At 49.0% G+C, this 10,000-nt stretch overlaps 2 non-coding genes and 2 pseudogenes across 2 annotated transcripts; all 4 read left to right on the forward strand.

The window, feature by feature from the left end:
* Positions 1–4,083: 4,083 nt before the first annotated feature.
* On the forward strand, positions 4,084–4,202 carry LOC141268468 (5S ribosomal RNA; annotated as a pseudogene).
* A 1,707-nt stretch (positions 4,203–5,909) lies between these two features.
* On the forward strand, positions 5,910–6,028 carry LOC141267898 (5S ribosomal RNA; annotated as a pseudogene).
* Positions 6,029–7,734: 1,706 nt separating this feature from the next.
* LOC141266728 (5S ribosomal RNA) lies at positions 7,735–7,853 on the forward strand. Its single transcript, XR_012320755.1, has one exon. It is a non-coding gene; the product is annotated as a 5S ribosomal RNA (ribosomal RNA).
* Positions 7,854–9,559: 1,706 nt separating this feature from the next.
* Positions 9,560–9,678, forward strand: LOC141266556 (5S ribosomal RNA). Its single transcript, XR_012320590.1, has one exon. It is a non-coding gene; the product is annotated as a 5S ribosomal RNA (ribosomal RNA).
* The last annotated feature ends 322 nt before the right edge of the window (positions 9,679–10,000 follow it).

Here is a 10,000-nt window from a genome sequence, read left to right on the forward strand (position 1 = left end):
AGTAAGAGAAGAAATTCGAACTGCACCTGACGAAACAGAGGAATGGAAGCATGTGACCCACAGAAGCAGGAGGATCGAGAGGCAGTCAGCACCCATACTGCTCAGGAACCAGTACCACGCTCTCACGCAGGAGAACCATGAAGAAATACAGCAAAATAAGACTTTGCCAGCAATGAATAACCTTGTAAGCCCTCGGAATCCTCCTGGATGGAGAAAGAAGAATGTTGTGAAGAAAAAACGGAGAGTGGTGGTCATGGGGGATTCCCTGTTAAGAGGAACAGAGGCCGCTATCTGCAGACCAGACATAACCTCAAGAGAAATGTGCTGTCTTCCAGGAGCAAAAATTAAAGATGTGTCTGACAGGATATCAAGACTCTTCAGACCTACAGATCACTACCCATTCCTGCTAATACATGTGGGGACAAATGACACCGCAAGAAAGGACCTGGAAACCATCTGCAGTGACTTTGAAGACTTAGGCAAGAAAGTGAAAGAATTGGGAGCGCAGGTGGTCTTCTCATCCATCCTCCCAGTGGATGGCCATGGAACAATGAGGTGGAATAAGATTCTACAGGTGAACAACTGGCTACATCGATGGTGCCGTCAACAAGGATTTGGATTTCTGGATCACGGAATGAATTACCTATACGATGGACTACTTGCTAGAGATGGGGTGCACCTTACGAAGACTGGAAAACATGTATTTGGAAGTCGCCTTGCTACACTCATCAGAAAAGCTTTAAACTAGAACAATGTGGGAAGGGAAGCAAAAGGCCAGAAAAAGCCATACAGCTGACAAATACTATTGAGATCTCTGCTACTGGAAGTGGAAAGGAAGAACAAAGACAAAACAATTTAAATAATAAAAATATGGGAGGAAGAGAAACCAATCACAAACTAAAATGTTTTTATACAAATGCACAAAGCATGGGCAACAAACAAGGAGAATTGGAACTACTAATGCAGGAAAAGGAATATGATGTCATTGGAATCACTGAAACTTGGTGGGACGATACACATGATTGGAATAAAAGGCTAAAAGGATACAACTTATTTGCAAGAAACAGACTTGATAAACGAGGAGGAGGTGTTGCATTGTATGTTAGAAAAGCGTATATCTGCACAGAGATTGAAGCTTCAGAGACTGGGAGTTCTGTGGAAACTGTTTGGGTAAGAATACAAGGAGAGAACAACGGAAAGGACACCATTGTAGGCATTTACTACAGGCCACCTGGGCAAGCTGAAGATATGGATGAACTCTTTATGTATCAAATGACCAAGTTCTCCAAAAAATATGACGTAGTGGTCATGGGAGATTTCAACTATCCAGACATTTGTTGGGAATCTCTCTCAAGTAAAACTAACAGGTCAAGCAAATTCTTATCCTCTCTTGCTGACAACTTTATCTTCCAAAAGGTAGGGGAGAAAACAAGGGGATCTGCTACTTTGGATCTAATCCTTATAAACAGGGAGGAAATGGTTGAGGAGGTAAAGGTGGCTGGGACCCTAGGAGGCAGCGATCATGCTATTATAGAATTTTGGATAACTAGAGGAGGAAGACATGTGAAGACTCAAACTTCAAGGTTAGATTTTAGAAAGGCAGATTTTAAGAGACTCAGAAAGAGAATAGGAGGGATCCAATGGCTGGATGTCCTTAAGGACAAAAATGTCCAGGAAGGATGGGAAATTTTTAAAAATGAGATTCTCAAAGCACAATCGTTAACAATCCCGAAAAGTAGGAAGAATGGGAAGCATTTAAGGAAACCAGGATGGATGAACACAGAACTTAAACACATGCTAAAAAGAAAGAAAGAAATGTTTATTAAATGGAAAGAGGGAGGCATATCTAAAGAAGATTATAATGCAGTCTGCAGATCCTGCAGGGCACGTATCAGGTTAGCTAAAGCTGACAATGAATTAAGGCTTGCAAGAGATGTCAAAAGCAATAAAAAAGGATTTTGGGGGTATGTCAAAAGTAAAAGAAAAGTCAAAGATGCTATAGGATTTTTACAGGATGAAAATGGAGAAATGGTAAGAGAGGATGTTGAGAAGGCCGAACTTTTTAATTCCTATTTTGCATCTGTTTTCTCTCAGAAAGAAAATGTAACATCAACTGATCTTCACTGTCCTTTTAAAGGAATAGAGGAATCCAAATTATCTGTAAACAGAAAGATTGTGAGGGAATATTTAGCTAACATAAATGAGTTCAAGTCTCCAGGTCCAGATGAATTACACCCCAGAGTACTGAAGGAGATCGTAGAAGAAATTTTAGAACCACTCTCCATAATCTTTGAAAATTCTTGGAGAACAGGAGAAGTCCCAGAAGACTGGAGAAGAGCAAATGTTGTTCCTATCTTCAAAAAGGGGAAGAAGGTGGACCCAGGGAACTATAGGCCGGTGAGTCTGACTTCTATACCAGGAAAGATCTTTGAACAAATTATTAAACAACATGTATGTAAGTACATGGATAAGAATGAAGTGATTAACCAGAGTCAGCATGGGTTTGTAACTAACAAGTCATGTCAGACTAACTTAATTTCCTTCTATGACAGAATCACTGACTGGGTGGATCAGGGAAATGCTGTAGATATAGTATATCTTGACTTCAGCAAAGCATTTGACAAAGTATCTCACACCATCCTTATTGAAAAAATGACCAAGTATGCAATGGACCAGGCAACTGTTAGGTGGATTCATAACTGGCTTAGTGATCGGACTCAAAGGGTGGTTGTAAATGGCTTCACATCCAGCTGGATGAATGTCTCAAGTGGGGTACCACAGGGCTCCGTCCTGGGACCTGTATTGTTCAACATCTTTATCAATGATTTAGATGAAGGAATTGAGGGTAAACTGATTCAATTTGCTGATGACACAAAGCTAGGAGGGATAGCTAATACTAGAGAAGAGAGAGAGATAATTCAAAAAGACCTAAATAAACTGGAGCAGTGGGCAGCAACCAACAGAATGGTTTTTAACAGGGAAAAATGCAAAGTACTACATCTGGGCAATAAAAATGAAAAAAGCATATACAGAATGGGAGGAATAGAGCTAAGCAACAGTACATGTGAAAAAGACTTAGGTATACTAATAGATCATAGACTGAACATGAGTCAACAGTGTGATGCAGCAGCAAAAAAGGCAAATACAATTCTGGGATGTATTAACAGAAGCATACAGTCTAGATCACGTGAAGTCATTATCGGTCTTTACTCCTCTTTGGTCAGACCTCATCTGGAATACTGTGTACAGTTTTGGGCACCACATTTTAAAAAAGACATAGACAAACTGGAGCAAGTTCAGAGAAGAGCGACCAGAATGGTGACTGGTCTGCAAACCATGTCCTATGAGAAACGGTTGCAGGATTTGGGAATGTTTAGCTTGCAAAAAAGAAGACTGAGAGGAGACTTAATAGCTGTCTACAAATATGTCAAGGGCTGTCACATTGTAGAATGATCATCTTTATTCTCATTTGCACAACGAAAGACTAGAAGCAATGGGATGAAACTAAATGGGAGGAGACACAGATTAGATATTAGAAAAAACTTTTTGACAGTTAGGGTGATTAATGAGTGGAACAGGCTGCCACGAGAGGTGGTGAGTTCCCCTTCAATGGACGTCTTCAAACAGAGGCTGGACAGACATCTGTCTGAGATGATCTAGTGAATCCTGCTTTGAGCAGGGGGTTGGACCAGATGACCCAGGAGGTCCCTTCCAACTCTACCATTCTATGATTCTATGAAAAGGGTTGCTCCCTTTCATTAAAAGTTAATCCCCGGCTGCAGGCTATTAGAAAGCAACTAACCGCGCTCTACTCACCCTACCCAGGTCTACCGGTGAGTCTCGCCGCTGCTCCCGGCCTGTGGCATTGGCCGCGACGCTGACGTTCCGTCGACAGCGCGGCAGCCGATCAGTGAGCTCAGCGGCTCTGAGCGGGGCGTTCTGTCTACAAGACCTTTTTAAGGAGCCAGCAAAAAAGTGAAGAGAAAAGAAAGCACAAAAGCACCTTGTCTTACTAAGCACTGGAAAGGGCAGCCGGCAACCGGACGTCAAAGTGGAAAAGCAGCAAGTGAGAGGCCTGTCTCTGCCTACGGCCACACCACCCTGAACACACCTGACCTTGTCTGATCTTGGAAGCTAAGCAGGGTTGGGCCTGGTTAGTACTTGTATGGGAGACCGAATGGGGATAACAGGTGCTGTAGGCTTTTGCTTTTTCTTACTTCCACCAGCAGGGGTCACTCTCCTCTATGCCTTTTTTCCATTCCTTTTTTCACAAGCGCACACATGCTCCTTTCTTCTTTTCATTTGCTTTCTCTCTTGCGCTATTTAATCCTTGCAAAATACCAGCATCCTTCTCATCACCGTGGACCTCCAGCATTGTTGCTTATTTACTTTTAATGCTAGGCTTCTTTTCACCAGGACCAGCGACTCCCGCATGACTGGAGGCAACCACCGCTGACCTGGAGGCAACCACCGGTAACCTGGAGGCCAGTTTACAGCACAACCCAAGCAAAACACCTTTGCAGGCCACACGACCCCCCCCGAAGAGCAGCTCAAATTCACTCGCAACCATCTCACCCTCTTCCTTCATTCACTCCTGGGCGTTTCGCTCCACCCCAAGTTGCGGGTCCAGCTTGCTCTTTCTGTCACATCCCCGCGATGAACGGTTTAGCCTGCAGGAGACCCTGCGCCGAGCCATTTTTAAACACATCTGATGCGGCAGGTGTTTCATTGCTCAACAAACAACACCTATAGGGACGGCACAGCCTATGCATCGGTCCTTCGGAGACCGCCCCAGAACGGCCAGAGTTCTCGTCCCCACGCGAGCCTGAGGAAGGCTGGCCAGGCGATGAGCCAAGCAGCGTCTACTGGCCATACCACCTTGGATACGTCCGATCTCGGAAGCAAAGCAGAGATGGGTTCGGAAATACTTGGTTGGGACACCTCCTGAGAACACCAGGTATTGTAGACAATTTTGATGACGTTTTGCCATCTTGCCCAGCTCGGCTAGCATTGAGTGGCGCCTTGCTGGACACCGACCTTACGTAAAGTAGAGGCTGGAAGTCCCAAGCCTCCCAAGCCCCCCAAGACCTCTAAGATAAGGACGCAACCCCGCCGCCTCTACCAGGCCTCACACCGAGCTCCTTGCCACGGCTAGGAGTGCTTATTGACCCCGCAGCCGGCCGTATGCAAATGATGGCGTTAAAAGCATCTCGCGCTGTGAAGGGGCCAGGCTTTCAGCAGCTGCCCAGGGGATGGTTTTAGAGGGCGACCGCCTAACGAGGGCCAGCAGAAGTAACGTCTTCTTCTTCAAAGAATCTTGTGTAACTAACCCAATCAGACAGCTGCCCAGGAGCTAACCTCAGTGCTAGGAAGGAGCGGGAGGGAATTGAGGGGGTGGTTCCTGCTAAGGCCCTGAAATAATAATAAGACAGGCAGGAGAGTCTGACGCATGGTGGCGGAAAAGCTGCAGTTGCAAATAGGGAATGTGGTCTCGTGCGAGCAACTTGTGCATGCTCGCTGTGTGTGAGTGTGCGCTTCCTAGGTACGGCGCGCTGCAGACAGTCAAAAGGGTTGCTCCCTTTCATTAAAAGTTAATCCCCGGCTGCAGGCTATTAGAAAGCAACTAACCGCGCTCTACTCACCCTACCCAGGTCTACCGGTGAGTCTCGCCGCTGCTCCCGGCCTGTGGCATTGGCCGCGACGCTGACGTTCCGTCGACAGCGCGGCAGCCGATCAGTGAGCTCAGCGGCTCTGAGCGGGGCGTTCTGTCTACAAGACCTTTTTAAGGAGCCAGCAAAAAAGTGAAGAGAAAGGAAAGCACAAAAGCACCTTGTCTTACTAAGCACTGGAAAGGGCAGCCGGCAACCGGACGTCAAAGTGGAAAAGCAGCAAGTGAGAGGCCTGTCTCTGCCTATGGCCACACCACCCTGAACACGCCCGATCTTGTCTGATCTTGGAAGCTAAGCAGGGTTGGGGCTGGTTAGTACTTGGATGGGAGACTGCCTGGGAATACCAGGTGCCGCAGGCTTTTGCTTTTTCTTACTTCCACCAGCAGGGGTCACTCTCCTCTATGCCTTTTTTCCATTCCTTTTTTCACAAGCGCACACATGCTCCTTTCTTCTTTTCATTTGCTTTCTCTCTTGCGCTATTTAATCCTTGCAAAATACCACCATCCTTCTCATCACCGTGGGCCTCCAGCATTGTTGCTTATTTACTTTTAATACTAGGCTTCTTTTCACCAGGACCAGCGACTCCCGCATGACTGGAGGCAACCACCGCTGACCTGGAGGCAACCACCGGTAACCTGGAGGCCAGTTTACAGCACAACCCAAGCAAAACACCTTTGCAGGCCACACGACCCCCCCGAAGAGCAGCTCAAATTCACTCGCAACCATCTCACCCTCTTCCTTCATTCACTCCTGGGCGTTTCGCTCCACCCCAAGTTGCGGGTCCAGCTTGCTCTTTCTGTCACATCCCCGCGATGAACGGTTTAGCCTGCAGGAGACCCTGCGCCGAGCCATTTTTAAACACATCTGATGCGGCAGGTGTTTCATTGCTCAACAAACAACACCTATAGGGACGGCACAGCCTATGCATCGGTCCTTCGGAGACCGCCCCAGAATGGCCAGAGTTCTCGTCCCCACGCGAGCCTGAGGAAGGCTGGCCGGGCGATGGGCCAAGCAGCATCTACTGGCTATACCACCTTGGATACGTCCGATCTCGGAAGCAAAGCAGAGATGGGTTCGGAAATACTTGGTTGGGACACCTCCTGAGAACACCAGGTATTGTAGACAATTTTGATGACGTTTTGCCATCTTGCCCAGCTCGGCTAGCATTGAGTGGCGCCTTGCTGGACACCGACCTTACGTAAAGTAGAGGCTGGAAGTCCCAAGCCTCCCAAGCCCCCCAAGACCTCTAAGATAAGGACGCAACCCCGCCGCCTCTACCAGGCCTCACACTGAGCTCCTTGCCACGGCTAGGAGTGCTTATTGACCCCGCAGCCGGCCGTATGCAAATGATGGCGTTAAAAGCATCTCGCGCTGTGAAGGGGCCAGGCTTTCAGCAGCTGCCCAGGGGATGGTTTTAGAGGGCGACCGCCTAACGAGGGCCAGCAGAAGTAACGTCTTCTTCTTCAAAGAATCTTGTGTAACTAACCCAATCAGACAGCTGCCCAGGAGCTAACCTCAGTGCTAGGAAGGAGCGGGAGGGAATTGAGGGGGTGGTTCCTGCTAAGGCCCTGAAATAATAATAAGACAGGCAGGAGAGTCTGACGCATGGTGGCGGAAAAGCTGCAGGTGCAAATAGGGAATGTGGTCTCGTGCGAGCAACTTGTGCATGCTCGCTGTGTGTGAGTGTGCGCTTCCTAGGTACGGCATGCTGCAGACAGTCAAAAGGGTTGCTCCCTTTCATTAAAAGTTAATCCCCGGCTGCAGGCTATTAGAAAGCAACTAACCGCGCTCTACTCACCCTACCCAGGTCTACCGGTGAGTCTCGCCGCTGCTCCCGGCCTGTGGCATTGGCCGCGACGCTGACGTTCCGTCGACAGCGCGGCAGCCGATCAGTGAGCTCAGCGGCTCTGAGCGGGGCGTTCTGTCTACAAGACCTTTTTAAGGAGCCAGCAAAAAAGTGAAGAGAAAAGAAAGCACAAAAGCACCTTGTCTTACTAAGCACTGGAAAGGGCAGCCGGCAACCGGACGTCAAAGTGGAAAAGCAGCAAGTGAGAGGCCTGTCTCTGCCTACGGCCACACCACCCTGAACACACCTGATCTTGTCTGACCTCGGAAGCTAAGCAGGGTTGGGCCTGTTTAGTACTTGGATGGGAGACCGCCTGGGAATACCAGATGCTGTAGGCTTTTGCTTTTTCTTACTTCCACCAGCAGGGGTCACTCTCCTCTATGCCTTTTTTCCATTCCTTTTTTCACAAGCGCACACATGCTCCTTTCTTCTTTTCATTTGCTTTCTCTCTTGCGCTATTTAATCCTTGCAAAATACCAGCATCCTTCTCATCACCGTGGGCCTCCAGCATTGTTGCTTATTTACTTTTAATACTAGGCTTCTTTTCACCAGGACCAGCGACTCCCGCATGACTGGAGGCAACCACCGCTGACCTGGAGGCAACCACCGGTAACCTGGAGGCCAGTTTACAGCACAACCCAAGCAAAACACCTTTGCAGGCCACACGACCCCCCCGAAGAGCAGCTCAAATTCACTCGCAACCATCTCACCCTCTTCCTTAATTCACTCCTGGGCGTTTCGCTCCACCCCAAGTTGCGGGTCCAGCTTGCTCTTTCTGTCACATCCCCGCGATGAACGGTTTAGCCTGCAGGAGACCCTGCGCCGAGCCATTTTTAAACACATCTGATGCGGCAGGTGTTTCATTGCTCAACAAACAACACCTATAGGGACGGCACAGCCTATGCATCGGTCCTTCGGAGACCGCCCCAGAACGGCCAGAGTTCTCGTCCCCACGCGAGCCTGAGGAAGGCTGGCCGGGCGATGGGCCAAGCAGCGTCTACTGGCCATACCACCTTGGATACGTCCGATCTCGGAAGCAAAGCAGAGATGGGTTCGGAAATACTTGGTTGGGACACCTCCTGAGAACACCAGGTATTGTAGACAATTTTGATGACGTTTTGCCATCTTGCCCAGCTCGGCTTGCATTGAGTGGCGCCTTGCTGGACACCGACCTTACGTAAAGTAGAGGCTGGAAGTCCCAAGCATCCCAAGCCCCCCAAGACCTCTAAGATAACGACGCAACCCCGCCGCCTCTACCAGGCCTCACACCGAGCTCCTTGCCACGGCTAGGAGTGCTTATTGACCCCGCAGCCGGCCGTATGCAAATGATGGCGTTAAAAGCATCTCGCGCTGTGAAGGGGCCAGGCTTTCAGCAGCTGCCCAGGGGATGGTTTTAGAGGGCGACCGCCTAACGAGGGCCAGCAGAAGTAACGTCTTCTTCTTCAAAGAATCTTGTGTAACTAACCCAATCAGACAGCTGCCCAGGAGCTAACCTCAGTGCTAGGAAGGAGCGGGAGGGAATTGAGGGGGTGGTTCCTGCTAAGGCCCTGAAATAATAATAAGACAGGCAGGAGAGTCTGACGCATGGTGGCGGAAAAGCTGCAGGTGCAAATAGGGAATGTGGTCTCGTGCGAGCAACTTGTGCATGCTCGCTGTGTGTGAGTGTGCGCTTCCTAGGTACGGCGCGCTGCAGACAGTCAAAAGGGTTGCTCCCTTTCATTAAAAGTTAATCCCCGGCTGCAGGCTATTAGAAAGCAACTAACCGCGCTCTACTCACCCTACCCAGGTCTACCGGTGAGTCTCGCCGCTGCTCCCGGCCTGTGGCATTGGCCGCGACGCTGACGTTCCGTCGACAGCGCGGCAGCCGATCAGTGAGCTCAGCGGCTCTGAGCGGGGCGTTCTGTCTACAAGACCTTTTTAAGGAGCCAGCAAAAAAGTGAAGAGAAAGGAAAGCACAAAAGCACCTTGTCTTACTAAGCACTGGAAAGGGCAGCCGGCAACCGGACGTCAAAGTGGAAAAGCAGCAAGTGAGAGGCTTGTCTCTGCCTACGGCCACACCACCCTGAACACGCCTGATCTCGTCTGATCTCGGAAGCTAAGCAGGATCAGGCCTGGTTAGTACTTGGATGGGAGACCGCCTGGGAATACCAGGTGCTGTAGGCTTTTGCCTTTTCTTACTTCCACCAGCAGGGGTCACTCTCCTCTATGCCTTTTTTCCATTCCTTTTTTCACAAGCGCACACATGCTCCTTTCTTCTTTTCATTTGCTTTCTCTCTTGCGCTATTTAATCCTTGCAAAATACCAGCATCCTTCTCATCACCGTGGGCCTCCAGCATTGTTGCTTATTTACTTTTAATACTAGGCTTCTTTTCACCAGGACCAGCGACTCCCGCATGACTGGAGGCAACCACCGCTGACCTGGAGGCAACCACCGGTAACCTGGAGGCCAGTTTACAGCACAACCCAAGCAAAACACCTTTGCAGG

The sequence above is a fragment of the Phyllobates terribilis genome, unplaced genomic scaffold (assembly GCF_046119375.1).
Source record: "Phyllobates terribilis strain yellow unplaced genomic scaffold, ASM4611937v1 Scaffold_4__5_contigs__length_816908805, whole genome shotgun sequence".
Taxonomy (NCBI): Eukaryota; Metazoa; Chordata; class Amphibia; order Anura; family Dendrobatidae; genus Phyllobates; species Phyllobates terribilis.